Source organism: Lagenorhynchus albirostris, chromosome 2, assembly GCF_949774975.1.
Source record: "Lagenorhynchus albirostris chromosome 2, mLagAlb1.1, whole genome shotgun sequence".
Classification (NCBI taxonomy): domain Eukaryota; kingdom Metazoa; phylum Chordata; class Mammalia; order Artiodactyla; family Delphinidae; genus Lagenorhynchus; species Lagenorhynchus albirostris.
In genome coordinates, this window is record NC_083096.1 from 87,294,359 (window position 1) to 87,307,248 (window position 12,890).

General features: G+C 42.1%; 1 protein-coding gene across 1 annotated transcript in view; it reads left to right on the plus strand.

Annotated features, from left to right (window-relative positions):
• Window positions 1–9,305: 9,305 nt before the first annotated feature.
• The window catches only part of LOC132516021 (monocarboxylate transporter 1-like), a 36,147-nt gene continuing 32,562 nt past the window's right edge, over window positions 9,306–12,890 (plus strand). The window contains exon 1 of the mRNA XM_060142402.1: window positions 9,306–9,408. The gene's annotated coding sequence lies outside the window, so the exon portion shown is untranslated. The remainder of the gene's footprint in view (window positions 9,409–12,890) is intronic.

The window sequence follows — 12,890 nt, forward strand, 5'->3', positions numbered from 1 at the left end:
TCCGGACGCGCAGGCTCAGCGGCCATGGCTCACGGGCCCAGCCGCTCCGCGGCATGTGGGATCTTCCCGGACCGGGGCACGAACCCGTGTCCCCTGCATCGGCAGGCTGACTCTCAACCACTGCGCCACCAAGGAAGCCCCCATATATTAATTTTAACAAAATAACCAAAGCAATTCATGAAGGATGAAAAAGTTTCCCAATAAATAGTGCTGGAAAAACTGGATATCTGTGGGAGAAAAAAAAACCACCAACCACCTCTCAACTTCACCGCATATTAAACAAAAATGAATTTGATATGCATCATAGGTCTAAATGTGAAAGTTAAAACTCTAAATCTTTCAGAAGAAATTATAGGAACATATCTTTGCAACCTGGTCGTAGAGGAATGGGAGGTCAGAAAACATTTTTCATATAGAACACAAAAAGCACTAACTGTAAAAAACAACAACAGCCCCCCCAAAAAAAAACAGTGGATAAATTGGACTTCATCAAAATTTAAAATTCAGCAATAAAACAGCATCAACTGAATATATGCAATAACACAGATGAATCTCACAGATACAATGTTGAGTAAAAGAAGCCAGACACAAGTGGTACATATTACACAATTTGTTTTATGAATTTCAGAAACATGGAAAACTAATTTCTATTGACAAATAAAAATAATCATTGCATTGGGCAGAGAGGAATGGGCGACTGCACGGAAAGGGTCCCAAGGGAATTTCCTGGGGTGACAAAAATATTCTTTAACTTGCCCTGGATGAAAGTTACAGGTATGTATAAATTTATCAAACTTCATTCAGCTCTACACTTAAGATCTGTATATTTTACTCTATGTAAAGTATACCTCAATAGAGGACAGTTTAAAATAAATCCTTTTGCAAATCATGTATCTTGATAAAAAGGATTTGTATCCAGAATATATAAAGAACTCATCCAACTCAACAATAAAAAGACAATCCAATTAAAAAATGGGTAAAGGATTTTTAATACATTTCTCCAAGGATATACAAATAGCCAACAAACACATAAAAAGATGCTCACCATCATTAGTCATTAGAGAAATGGAAATCAAAACCACAGTGAGATGCTACCTCACACCAATTGAACGGCTATTATCAAAAAAAACAGAAAATAACAAGTGTTGGAGGATATGGAAAAATTGGAGCCCTTGGTCACTGTTGATACGAATATAAAATAGCACAGCCACTATGGAAAACAGTATGGCAGTTTCTCAAGAAATTAAAAACAGATTTATATATGAGGCAGCAACTCCATTTCTAGGCATACACCAAAAGAATTGAAAAGAGGGTCTCGAAGAAATATTTGTACACCCATGTTCATAGCAGTGTTATTCATAAAGCCAAATGGTAGAGGCAACCCAAGGGTCCATCGACAAGTGAATGGATAAATAAAATGTGGTGTATATATACAATGGAATATTATTATTATTATTTGGCCGCACTGCACGGTATGCGGGATCAACCAGGGATCAAGCCTGTGCCCCCTGCAGTGGAAGCACAGTCTTAACCACTGGAGTGCCGGGGAAGTCCTACAGTGGAATATTATTCAACTTTAAAAAGAAAGGAGGGCTTCCCTGGTGGCGCAGTGGTTGAGAGTCCACCTGCCGATGCAGGGGACACGGGTTCGTGCACCGGTCCGGGAATATCCCACATGCCGCGGAGAGGCTGGGCCCGCGAGCCATGGCCACTGAGCCTGCGTGTCCGGAGCCCGTGCTCCGCAACGGGAGAGGCCACAGCAGTGAGAGGCCCGCGTACCACAAAAAAAAAAAAAGAAAGGAAATTCTGACACATGCTACAACATGGATGAACTTTTGAGGACATCATGCTAAGTGAAATAAACCAGTCCCAAAAAGACAAATACTATTCCATTAATATGAGATACCCTAGAGTCATCAAATTCATAGAGACAGAAAGTAGAATGGTGGTTGAGGGGAGAGGAGAATGGGGAGTTGCTTAACGGGCATAGTTTCAGTTTTACAAGGTGGAGTTTTGGAAATTGGTTGCACCACAATGTGAATATACTTAACATTAATGAACTATATACCTAAAATAGTTATGAAGGTAAATTCTATGTTTTGTGTTATTTTACCACAAATAAAAACAAAAATAAAAAAAGAGAAAAAATTGATTTCAAAATTTAAAACAAACCACATGAGATACTACTTTATACCCATTAGAATGGCAATATTAATATTAATAATAAAATGGAAAAAACAAGTGTTGGAAAATATGAGACAGTTGGAACATACATTGTTTGGTAGTTCTTCAAAAAGTTAAACATAGAGGGACTACCCTGGTGGCGCAGTGGTTAAGAATCTGCCTGCCAACACAGGGGACACGGGTTCAATCCCTGGTCCAGGAAGATCCCACATGCCGCGGAGCAACTGAGCCCATGCGCCACAACTACTAAGCCTGCGCTCTTGAGCCCATGCGCCACAACTACTAAGCCTGCACTCTTGAGCCCGTGAGCCACAACTACTGAGCCCGAGTGCCACAACTACTGAAGCCAGTGTGCCTAGAGCTCATGCTCCGCAACAAGCCACTGCAATTAGAAGACCGCGCACCACAAGAGTAGCCCGCACTCGCCACAACTAGAGAAAGCCCGCGCACAGCAACGAAGACCTAACACAGCCAAAAATAAATAAACAAATTTTTTTAAAAAGTGTAAACAACTCAATACCCATCAATTGATGAACAAATAAATACAATGTGATATATCCGTACAACAGAATATTATTCAGCCATAAAAAGGAACTAAGTACTGATACATGCTACAATATGGGTGAACCTTGAAAACACTATGCTAAATGAAAGAAGCCAGAGATGAAAGTTCACATTCCATTTATATAAAATATCCAGAATAGACAAATACATAGAGACAGAAAGTACATTAGCAATTGTCAGGGGATGGGAGAGGGGGGGAATTGGAATCAACTTCTAATTGTTTGGGTTTTTTTGGGGTGTGGGGGGAGATGGAAATATTCTGCAATTAGATAGTGATGATGGTTGCACAACATGGTGAATATACTGAAAACTACTTAAGCTTACACTTTTAAATGGTGGATTTTATGTTATGAGGACTGTATCTCAATAAAACGAAAAGTGAACCTTTTTGATTTCACTGAGTTTGTCAGTGGCAACACAACAAAAACGTATTTTTCTTATTTTCCAGATAAAATATTTGAGCAGTGTATTCAGCACAAATGTCCAAATTTGCATTTACAAATTCCCCACCCCTTTTCCTTTAATGGTGTTTCTCATCCTAGCCCCTAATTTCTCAAGTTAGAACTTGCTTGAAACCTTGAAATCTGAGTTTGCAAATAACTGTAAGGTCCTTCTCTAAGGCAGCCTAGCTTGCATCATCTCCTTCTCAACCTTTAAAACAGAAATGTGAAGTAATGGGGATTTGTATAATAAAATAAAAAGCCACTAGAGGGCACTGTATCCCCTCTGGTTTGCAGTAAAGAAACACTTTTTATCTTCAAGGTTATGCTTTAGACAGTAAAGTCCAGAAAACTTGTCTATTCACCTGGTCAAACCATTCATTAGCTGAGTGGTTTGAAGAAAGTCTTCCAGCTTCTGGATTTCAGCTTCCACATCTGCATAAGGTTGGGCGTTGGTTACATGATTTCCAGGCTTCTGCCAACTCTAAAATTCCTCTTATACCGGCTTAAAACAAGGATGACATCTGGAAAAATAGTAAGAATTGTACCTGCTTTATCATTTCCTCCAGTTCACTCAAACTGTTTCCTCTTCCCACCTTCTCTATTTCTCTATTTCCAGCTAAAATATTAGAGTAACTCTGGACCTTTCCCCCTTAAGCACCCTTTACTGATAATTTATATTTAAAAAAAACAAAACAAAAAACCACTCTCAGAGCACTTTCCCAGTTTCACCAATAATTTTCTCTTTTGATTCTCATGACACATCGGGTTTGTAGGTATTATCTCCAATGTTCCTGGTGAGGAAACTGAAGCCTAGAAGAGTTCAGTGAATTGCCCACAGAAACACAGCTAGCAAGTTATAGCACCTGGCCTTCCAACTCCAAAGCCTGTACTCTTCATAAAAATATTCACTGTCAGTAGGAAGATACAAGTTTTGTGAGGCCTGAAGTATACACATTTATGCTGTCTGTATTAGTTTTCCATCATGGCTGTAACAAATTATCACAAAGTTAGTGGCTTAAAACAACATAGATTTAGGGGACTTCCCTGGAGGTGCAGTGGTTAAGACTCCACACTCCCAATGCAGGGGTGTTGGTCCAATCCCTCGTCGGGGAACTAGATCCCACATACATGCTGCGACTAGGAGTTCACATGCCACAACTAAGGAGCCCACCTGCTGCAACTAAGACCCAACGCAACCAAATAAATAAATATTTTAGAAACAACAACAGCAACCTAGATTTATTATCTTACAGTTTTACAGGTCAGAAGTCCAACACAGGCCTCACTGGGCTAAAATCAAGGTGTCAAGCCTTCTGGAGGCTCTAGAGGAGAGTCTGTTTCTTTGCCCTTCCCAGACTCTAGAGGCCACCTGCATTCCTTGGCTGGTGCCCCCCGTTCCTCCATCTTAAAAGCCAGCAACAGCAGGTCAAGTCCTCACACTGCATCACTCTGACCTGTCTGCCTACTCTCTCCCACTTTTAAGGACTCTTAATTATATTGGGCCCAGACAATCCAGGATGATCTCCCTATTTTAAGGTCAGCTGACTAGCAAATTTAGTTCCATCTGCAACCCTAATTCCCCTTTGTCATGTAAATAACATATTCACAGATTCCAAGGATTAGGACATGGACATCTTGGGGGAGGAGGGTGGCTTCTGACTATCACATTGGCCCTCTTTAAGATATATAAAGTTTAAATTATAAACTTAGACATGATTTTCTTAACACAAAGAAGAAACTTCATTTAATTCATGGAAAATCTTTTTCTCCATTTATTTATTTGGTTTATTTATTGAGGTAAATTCATATAACATAAAGTTAACCATTTTAAAGTATACATTTCAGTGGTATTTAGTACATTCACAATGTTGTACAACCACCAACCAACACCTATATCAAGTTCCAAATCATTTTCATTACCCTAAAAGAAAACTCCGTATCCATTAAAAAGTCATTCTCCCAGCCCCTGGCAACATTAATCTGCTTTCTGTCTCTCTAGATTTACCAATTCTGGATATTTAATAAAATGGAATCATACAATTTCTGACCTTTTGTGTCTGGATAGTCACAATTTGAGACCCTTTGTGACTGGCTACTCTCACTGAACATCTTTTCGAGGCTCATCCATGTTGTAGCATGTACCAGTGCTCCAATCCTTCTGTGACCAAATAATATTCCATTGTACGGCTATATCACATTTGTTTATCCATACATTTAATGATGCACATTGGGTTGTTTCCAACTTTTGGCTATTGTGAATAGTGCTATGAAACTCCTGTACAACTATTTGTTTGAATACCTGTTTTCAATTTTGGGGGTATATACTTAGAATTGCTGGGTCTTGTAATATTATGTTTAACTTTTGAGGAACTGCCAAACTGTTCCACAGTGGCTATACCATTTTATACCCCCATGAGCAATGTGCAAGTTTTCAAATTTCTCCACATTCTTGCCAATATATACTTTCCTTAAAAAATTATTATTATAGCCATCCTAGTGGGTATAGAGTGGCATCTCGTGTTTCTGATTTGCATTTCTCTAATGACTAATAACGTTGAGTACCTTGTCATGTGCTTGTTGGTCACTTACACATCGTTTTTGGAAAACACCTATTCAAATCCTTTGCTCATTTTTTAATTGGGTTGTCTTTTTGTTGTTGAGTTGTAAGAGTTCTTTACATATTCTGGACATTAGACCCTGATTTGCAAATATTTTCTCCCATTGTGTAGGTTGTCTTTTCACTTTCTTGATAACATCCTTTGATGCACAAAAGCTTCTCATTTTGATGAAACCCAATTTATCTTTTCCTTTTGCTGCTCTTCTTTTGGTATTGTATCTAAAAATCCGTTGCCAAATCCAAGGTCATTAAGATTTACCCCTCATCTTTTCTTCTAAGAGTTTTATAGATTAGTTCTTACATTTAGGTTATTGGTTAATCCATTTTGAGTTTATGTTTGTATATGGCATAAGGTAGGGGTGCAACTTCATTCTTTTGCATATGGATATTCACGTGTCCCAGCACCACTTGTTGAAGAGACATTTCTTTTCCCATTGAATGGTCTTGGCATTCTTTTCAAAAATCAGTTGGCCCTAGATTTCTAAGTTTGTTTCTGGACTTTCTATTCTCTTGGTCTATACAGCTATCCCTATGCTAGTACCACACTGTTTTGATCACTGTAGCTTTGTAATAAGTTTTGTAATAAGGAAATGTGAGTCCTCCAACTTTGTTCTTCTTCAATATTGTTTTAAGTATTCAGCATCCTGCACAATTCCATATGAGTTTACCACTTATGCCAAAAGGGCTATTGCAATTTTAATAGGTATTACATTGAATCTGTAGATCACGCTGGGTAGTATTGCCATCTTAACAATATTAAGTCTTCCAATACGTGAACATGGATGTCTTTCCACTTATTTAGGTCTTCTTTAGTATCTTTCAGCAACGTTTTACAGTTTTCAGTGTGTCTTCCACTTTTGTGTAGTAAGGAATCTGGCCTTGTCTAAAGAGAGGTCTGGCCTTTGTCCCAGCTCCTGGGAGATGACCGCCACATCCTTGCAATTTCCCAAGTGATAGGAGTGTCTCTGTAATTCATAGTGGGTCCCTCAGACCAACTCTGACAGTTTATGCTAATGAGGTGTCTAAGGGTGGGTCCCTTCTCAGTTCAGGCTAATGAAATGACTCAGGGTAGGGCCAGCAATGTCAGAAAGACCAACAATGTGATTGGAGAGTTAGGGCTCTGTGTCACATGGTAACAGCCCAAACTTCAGGGAGGCAGGTGACTGGAGATTTTAGTTTGATCACATGGACTATGATTCATGCCAAGTAATGAAGCCTCACAAAGCAATGGATACCAGGGCTTGAGTGATATCCCAGGTTGGCAATACTCTTAGAGCACTGTCACACATCATAGCTGAGAGGAGATAACTCCACTCAGGACCTCACCTGGAGAGGACAACTAGAACTGTGAGTTTGGACCCCTCCCAGATTCTGCCCTATGCTACTCTTCCCTTGCTTGATTTCAATGTATCCTTTTTCTGTAATAAATGTGACTGTGAATATAATAGCTTTCAGGGTGTTCTGTGAGTCTTTCTAGCAAATTACTGATCCTAAGCAAGGTTATGAGAACCTCCAAATTTGTGGCCAGATGGTGTGAAGTGAGGGTGACCCTGGAGACCCCCAATCTTGCAGACGGTATCTGAAGTAAGGGCAGTTTTGTGGGCAGTGTTTCTTCAGAAAGTAGAGTTGCCTAAAATCTTTGCAACCTCCTTAGTTAAACCTATCCCTAGGTGTTTTTATTCTTTTGGATGCTATTGTAAATGAAATTATTTCCTATTTATTCATTTTTAAAAATACTTATTGAGCACTTGCTATATGCTAGGCTCTGTTCCAAGTGCTTCACAAACACTAATTTTATTCCCCTAGCAACCTTAATTAGGTACTTTGTTGGAAACTGGGCAGACCCACTATACTGCTGCTTTACGTGCCTTCTCTGAGAAGTTTCCTGGGAATCTCTTATCTACCTCTTCGCACTGCCATTCCATAGTACAGGTCCTTATAAATTTACACCCGAGCCACAGTGTCCCACTGTCTCCCTAACTCAACTATCTACCATCTACTCTGAATGCTGCTGCCACTAACAATCCTGAAGCACTGCTGATCTAAGTCCTGGCCACTCCAGTGACCTTAAGTGCCTTTCTTCTCTGCATTTACAAAGGTAAAAAACAATTACTGCTCACAAGCAGTACTTGACCATAGATTCTGCAATGTCTTCTACTAACATATTGAACTGCTACTGAAAACTTTGCTGTGAAACAAACAGAGTGGTTGAGAGGAGGGCGCAAGGCCTGACCCCACAAACCCCACTCCTCCTCAACCTCAGGTTATTCATTTGCAAAACAGAAACTATAAGGCCTACTCTTAAGTGTTGTGGGAATTAAGTGTGTGTGTGAGACAAAAGGTGGAGTGGTAGGACAGGTCCTGGCATGGCAAATGCTCAAGAAATGTGGGCTGATTTGTATCTCAGTTGCCCCCAAAGAACTTGTAAATTCTTTGAAGGCAAGGGCCTTGACATACTTTTTTGGTATTTCTCAAATCAAGATTATTTAATCACTTTAACAGATACACTTTGGTATCTGGACTTGCTCAAGAACCATGGCTCTTATGACAAAAACCAGGCTCTGAAGTCTGACTTCAAATGTTGGCCACTACTAGGTCAGTGGCCTCTGTAAAGTTACCCAACCCCTCTGAACCTCAGGTCCTTTATTTGTAAACTGTCAATAGTACCTACTCCACAGGCTCATGAGGATCCAAGTGAAGTGTTTAGTATATAATCAATCCCCCCAAAACTGCCAGCCATAATTACACCCTGTCCCAAACATTCAGTGTCCACAAAAATTTGGCCTATCTGCAATCTTCATTTCTCCATCTTTCACACACACACACACACACACACACACACACACACACACACACACGCACACACACCCTCCCCCTCTTGGACCAATCTTTCCATCCTCTGACCCGCTCTTCTTTCCCGACTTCTGTGTACCTCAAAGACCATGGAAATCTCCTAAATGAGGTCGCTTCTACTACTGTTGCCATTTTAGGGAGCAGGAAACAGGCCCTGAGGGTTTGAGTGACTTCCCCGAGGTCACAGAACTCAAGCAGCGAGCCCACAGCCCACGCTCTTAACCTCTAGCCCTCGGCCTCTTCCCGGTCGCAGGTGCACCCGCGTCCACTCAAACCCCGCCCAGTCTCCCACTTCCAGCCACTTCCCCGCTCTTCCGCGCGCCCATCTCCCCCCACACCTGAGTCAGGCCCCGGGGGGCACGCCCCATCCGTCCTTAGCGGTTTCCCCTTTTCTCTGCCAGAGACTGAGGGTAAGGCCGACATTGGCGTCCCGCACGCGTGGTGGTGGCCGCGACGTTGCGGGGGAACACCCAGCGGTACCGGGAGCCGACGACGGCGGCCGAGGGGGAACCACACCGAAGTCAGCGCTGTGAGGGCGGGCGGAGGGGGCGGGGCCCGTAGGGCCAACTCCGCCCCCTGCGTGCATGCTCCGGCCCCCGCGGCGTGGTATAAGGCGGCGGCGCCCACTCCTCCCCACAGTGTCTGGCGAACTCCCGGGGCGTGAGGGGCGCCAGGCGCGGAGAGGAGCTCCGCCCCGAGCCGCCCCGTCACGTCACGCTCACGCGGCGCCGCGACCCGCGCACAACGGTTAGCTGGGTAACGGCGGGTGGCGTGCTGGGAGTCCTGGCTGCTTGGGCGGGGTGGGAGGGAGCCTCGGGGAACGGAGAGCTTGGTTTCCTGGGGACGGGGGGCGGCCCTCGAGGGCTTCGTGGCTGCAACGCCGCGGAGCAGGGAGCGGTTGGTGAAGGAGGCGAGGACAGGTGTCCTAGCCAAGTGTCCCGGGCGCCAGCGCGGGGAGATGAGTGAGATCGTGGTGGCCTGGCGGAAATCTCTTCATCCCCACTGGGGATGCTTTCCATCTGGAAGAGTAATGACCTGAGGCTATAAAATCTGATAGCGTTGATTAACCTCTTCCCTCCAGGATCTCTTGGCCAGGTTGTGCCTGAGGGAGGGGTGGGGGGGTGATATGGGGTGGGAGGTTGTTTTGGCGTTGTGGCATGCCACCTGTAACCTTTTTTTTTTAACATGTTTATTGGAGTATAATTGCTTTGCATTGTGTCAGTTTCTGCTGAATAACAAAGTGAATCAGCTATACATATACATATATCCCCATATCTCCTCCCTCTTGTGTCTCCCTCCCACCCTCCCTATCCCACCCCTCTAGGTGGGCACAAAGCACCAAGCTGATCTCCCTGTGCCATGCGGCTGCTTCCCACTAGCTATCTATTTTACATTTGGTAGTGTATATATGTCCATGCCACTCTTACATCGTCCCAGCTTACCCTTCCTCCTCCCGGTGTTTTCAAGTCCATTCGCTGCATCTGCGTCTTTATTCCTGTCCTGCCCCTAGGTTCTTAAGAATTTTTTTTTTTAAGATTCCGAATGTATATGTTAGCATACGGTATTTGTTTTTCTCTTTCTGATTTACTTCACTCTGTATGACAGACTCTAGGTCCATCCACCTCACTACAAATAACTCAATTTTGTTTCTTTTATGGCTGGGTAATATTCCATTGTATATATGTGTCACATCTTATTTATCCAGTCATCTGCCAGTGGACACTTCTTAGGTTGCTTCCATGTCCTGGCTATTGTAAATAATGCTGCAGTGAACATTGTGGTACATGAGTCTTTTTTTTTTTTTTTTTGCGGTACGCGGGCCTCTCACTGTTGGGGCCTCTCCCGTTGCGGAGCAGAGGCTCCGGACGCACAGGCTCAGCGGCCACGGCTCACGGACCCAGCCGCTCTGCGGCATGTGGGATCTTCCCGAACCGGGGCACGAACCCGTGTCCCCTGCATCGGCAGGCGGACTCTCAACCACTGCGCCACCAGGGAAGCCCTACATGAGTATTTTTGAATTATGGTTTTCTCAGGGTATATGCCCAGTATTGGGATTGCTGGGTCATATGGTAATTCTGTTTTTAGTTCTTTAAGGTGTTTTCCAGAGTGGCTGTATCAATTTACATTCCAACAGTGCAAGAGGGTTCCCTTTTCTCCACACCCTCTCCAGCATTTATTGTTTGTAGATTTTTTTGATGATGGCCATTCTGACCTGTGTGAGGTGATACCTCATTGTAGTTTTGATATGCATTTCTCTAATAATTAGTGATGTTGAGCATCATGTGTTTGTTGGCCATCTGTATATCTTCTTTGGAGAAATGTCTATTTAGGTCTTCTGCTTATTTTTGGATTGGGTTGTTTGTTTTTTTGATATTGAGCTGCATGAGCTGCTTGTAAATTTTGGAGATTATTCCTTTGTCCATTGATTCGTTTGCAAATATTTTCTCCCATTCTGAGGGTTGTCCTTTCGTCTTGTTTATGGTTTCCTTTGCTATGCAAAAGCTTTGAAGTTTCATTAGGTCCCATTTGTTTATTTTTGTTTTTATTTCCATTACTCTAGGAGGTGGGTCAAAAAGGATCTTGCTGTGATTTTTGTCATAGAGTGTTCTGCCTATGTTTTCCTCTAAGAGTTTGATAGTGTCTGGCTTTATATTTAGGTCTTTAATCCATTTTGAGTTTATTTTTGTGTATGGTGTTAGGGAGTATTCTAATTTCATTCTTTTATATGTAGCTGTCCAGTTTTCCCAGCACCACTTATTGAAGAGGCTGTCTTTTCTCCATTGTATATCCTTGCCTCCTTTATCAAAGATAAGGTGACCATATGTGTGTGGGTTTATCTCTGGGCTTTCTATCCTGTTCCATTGGTCTATATTTCTGTTTTTGTGCCAGTACCATACTGTCTTGATTACTGTAGCTTTGTAGTATAGTCTGAAGTCAGGGATCCTGATTCCTTCAGCTCTGTTTTTCTTTCTCAAGATTGCTTTGGCTATTTTGTCTTTTGTGTTTCCATACAAATTGTGAAATTTTTTGTTCTAGTTCTGTGAAAAATGCCATTCGTAGTTTGATAGGGATTGCACTGAATCTGTAGATTGCTTTGGGTAATATAGTCATTTTCACAATGTTGATTCTTCCAATCCAAGAACATAGTATATCTCTCCATCTGTTTGTATCGTCTTTAATTCATCACTGTCTTATAGTCTTCTGCCTACAGGTCTTTTGTCTCCTTAGGTAGGTTTATCCCTAGGTATTTTATTCTTTTTGTTGCAGTGGTAAATGGGAGTGTTTCCTTAATTTCTCTTTCAGATTTTTCATCATTAGTGTATAAGAATGCAAGAGATTTCTGTGCATTAATTTTGTATCCTGCTACTTTACCAAATTCATTGATTAGCTCTACTATTTTTCTGGTAGCATCTTTAGGATTCTCTGTGTATAGTATCGTATCATCTGCAAACAGTGACAATTATACTTCTTCTTTTCTGATTTGGATTCCTATTATTTCTTTTTCATCTCTGATTGCTGTGGCTAAAACTTCCAAAACTATGTTGAATAATATTGATGAGAGTGGGCAACCTTGTCTTCTTCCTGATCTTAGTGGAAATGGTTTCAGTTTTTCACCATTGAGAATGATGTTGGCTGTGTGTTTGTCATATATGGCCTTTATTATGTTGAGGTAAGTTCCCTTTATGCCTACTTTCTGGAGGTTTTTTTTTATCATAAATCAGTGTTGAATTTTGTCAAAAGCTTTTTCTGCATCTATTGAGATGCTTATATGGTTTTTCTCCTTCGATTCGTTAATATGGTGTATCACATTGATTGATTTACATATATTGAAGAATCCTTGCATTCCTGGGATAAAACCCACTTTGTCATGATGTATGATCCTTTTAATGTGCTGCTGGATTCTGTTTGCTAGTATTTTTTTTTTTTTTTTTTTTTTTTTTTGCGGTACACAGGCCTCTCACCACTGTGGCCCCTCCCGTCGCGGAGCACAGGCTCCGGACATGCAGACCCAGCGGCCATGGCCCACGGACCCAGCCCCTCCGCAGCATGCGGAATCCTCCCAGACCAGGGCACAAACCTGCGTCCCCTGCATCGGCAGGCAGACTCCCAACCACTGCACCACCAGGGAAGCCCTGTTTGCTAGTATGTTGTTGAAGATTTTTGCATCTATGTTCATCAGTGATATTGGCCCTATAGTTTTCTTTTTTGTGACATCCTTGTCTGGTTTT